Source organism: Pezoporus wallicus, unplaced genomic scaffold, assembly GCF_028554395.1.
Source record: "Pezoporus wallicus isolate ANWC-B61680 ecotype Strahan unplaced genomic scaffold, APGP_CSIRO_Pwel_v1 contig_9436, whole genome shotgun sequence".
Lineage (NCBI taxonomy): Eukaryota > Metazoa > Chordata > Aves > Psittaciformes > Psittacidae > Pezoporus > Pezoporus wallicus.
In genome coordinates, this window is record NW_026637441.1 from 1 (window position 1) to 2,960 (window position 2,960).

The 2,960-nt window shown below is 66.8% G+C and overlaps 1 pseudogene; it reads left to right on the forward strand.

Moving 5' to 3' along the window:
* Nucleotides 1–26: 26 nt before the first annotated feature.
* Nucleotides 27–2,840, forward strand: LOC130597203 (V-set and immunoglobulin domain-containing protein 8-like; annotated as a pseudogene).
* The last annotated feature ends 120 nt before the right edge of the window (nt 2,841–2,960 follow it).

Genomic DNA, 2,960 nt, shown 5'->3' on the forward strand with positions numbered 1-2,960 from the left:
CCCCCCTCCCTTCTCTGATTCCCCCCCCCCAGTTCCTGTCCTACCAAGACCACCACGTGAACTACGGCAGCGGCTCGGGGCTGCAGGACCGCGTCGCCTTCGTGCAGACCGACCCCAGCCAGCACGACGCCTCCATCCGCCTGGCGGACCTGCAGGTCTCCGACACCGGCACCTACCAGTGCCGCGTGAAGAAGAACACCGTGGCCGTGCAGAATGGTCATCGTCACCGTGCAGGGTCAGTGTCGTGTGTGTGTCCCCCCTCCCTTTTCCATGTCCCCTTCCCCGTTTGGTCCCCGCTGGCTCCATAGTGACCGGGTCCTTGTCCCCACAGAGAAACCGGTTACTCCGCAGTGTGCTGGACCGAGGGGGAGCAGATCGGGAGCGGCGGCGTCCTGCTGCGGTGCTACAGCCGCGGGGGCACCTCCCGCTCGCCTACCAATGGGCAAAGCTGGCGGACGGATACGGCGGGGGCCGCCTGCCCTCCGGCTCCATCCAAGGTGGGTGCTGTGGGGCTGAGCCCCTCCGAGGCACAGCCCTCCCGGGGGGCTCCCATGGGTGCTGTGGGGCTGAGCCCCCTCCATGGCACAGCCCCGGGGGCTCCCATGGGTGCTGTGGGGCTGAGCCCCCTCCATGGCACAGCCCCGGGGGCTCCCATGGGTGTTGTGGGGCTGAGCCCCCTCCATGGCACAGCCCCTGGGGGCTCCCATGGGTGCTGTGGGGCTGAGCCCCTCCATGGCACAGCCCCGGGGGGCTCCCATGGGTGCTGTGGGGCTGACCCCACCGTGGCACAGCCCTGGGGGCTCCCATGGGTGTTGTGGGGCTGAGCCCCCTCCATGACACAGCCCCGGGGGGCTCCCATGGGTGCTGTGGGGCTGAGCCCCCTCCATTACACAGCCCCGGGGGGCTCCCATGGGTGCTGTGGGGCTGAGCCCCCTCCATGGCACAGCCCCGGGGGCTCCCATGGGTGCTGTGGGGCTGAGCCCCCTCCATGGAACAGCCCCTGGGGGCTCCCATGGGTGTTGTGGGGCTGAGCCCCCTCCATGGCACAGCCCCTGGGGGCTCCCATGGGTGCTGTGGGGCTGAACCCCACTCTGTGGCACAACCCAGTGGGGCTCCCATGGGTGCTGGGGATGCTCATGGGTGAGTTCCTATGGGTGCTCATGGCTACGGGAGAGGACGCCTGCCCTCTGGCACCATCCAAGGTGGGTGCTGTGGGGCTGAGCCCCTCCATGGCACAGCCCCGGGGGGCTCCCATGGGTGCGGGGGCTGCTCACATGTGTGTTCATCGGCTCCCGTGGGTGCAGGGGCTGCTCATGGTTCCTCTGGGTGTGTGTGTTCATGGCCACGGCTCCCGTGGGTGCAGGGGCTGCTCAGGGATTCCTTTGGGTGCTCCTGGCTGGGTGTCCCATGTGTGTTCATGGCTGTACATGCTGCGGCTCCCATGGGTGCAGGGGGCTGCTCAGGGTTCCTTTGGGTGCTCCTGGCTGTACGTACCACGGCTCTAATGGGTGCAGTGGCTGCTCAGGGTTCCTTTGGGTGCTCCTGGCTGTACGTACCACGGCTCTAATGGGTGCAGGAGCTGCTCATGGTTCCTTTGGGTGCTCCTGGCTGTACGTGCCACGGCTCTAATGGGTGCAGTGGCTGCTCAGGGTTCCTTTGGGTGCTCCTGGCTGTACGTACCACGGCTCTACTGGGTGCAGTTGCTGCTCATGGTTCCTTTGGGTGCTCCTGGCTGTACGTACCACGGCTCTAATGGGTGCAGGAGCTGCTCATGGTTCCTTTGGGTGCTCCTGGCTGTACGTGCCACGGCTCTAATGGGTGCAGTGGCTGCTCAGGGTTCCTTTGGGTGCTCCTGGCTGTACGTACCGCAGGAGCTCCCATGTGTGCAGGCTGTACGTACCACGGCTCTAATGGGTGCAGTGGCTGGGGTTCCTTTGGGTGCTCCTGGCTGTACGTACCGCGGCTCCCATGGGTGCAGGGGCTGCTCAGGGCTCCTTTGGGTGCTCCTGGCTGTACGTACCGCGGCTCCCATGGGTGCAGAGGCTGCTCAGGGTTCCTTTGGGTGCTACTGGCTGTACGTACCTCGGCTCTAATGGGTGCAGTGGCTGCTCAGGGTTCCTTTGGGTGCTCCTGGCTGGTACCACGGCTCTAAGAGTGGCTGCTCAGGGCTCCTTTGGGTGCTCTGGCTTCGTGCCACGGCTCCCATGTGCAGAGAGGGAGAGCTGCTCCAGGGTTCCTTTGGGTGCTCTGAGCTGTATGTACCTACAACACCCATGGGTGCCGAGAGCTACTCATGGTTCCTTTGGGTGCTCCTGGCTGTACGTACCTTGGCTCCCATGGGTGCAGGAGCTGCTCATGGCGCCTGTTTGCCTTTCACGTCCGGAGCCGTGCCCTTCCTTGCCCGTGCCCGGGGGCTCCGGGCGCGAACGCCTCCGCCTGTCCCCACGTGAGGGATCGAGTCTTCTGGGACTCGAACATCCGTGCAGCTCTCCTGAGGTCGCCGCGTCTACCAGTGCCGAGTCACCAACCGCGTGGGGTACCCGTGTGTCAGCTCGACCCCGGCCCGGCCGCAAGTGAGCGGGCCGGGGACACGGGGTGGGAAGCGAGGGGGGACAAGGGGAGGCTCTGTGCGGGTGCTGGGGACGCGGTGCTCAGTGGCAGCCGGTGCGGAGGCCGGCGGTGACAGGCTGTGCTCGCACCGTAGGGGGACGGCAAGCGGGCATCATCGTGGGCTCCATCCTGGGCTCGCTCCTGCTCCTGAGCCTCCCCGCGCTGCTCATCTGGGCGCTGATCTGCCGCTACCGTCGGAAGGAATGCCAGCGAGCCTGCAGCGACTGCCGGTGAGCGGGGCACCGGGGGGCAGCAGTGGGGTCTGGGGGGGCAGCACCAGAACTAATGGGTACCGGGGGGGGGGGGATGGGGGGTGTGCCACTGGATGAGCATCACTGGGGGCTACCGGG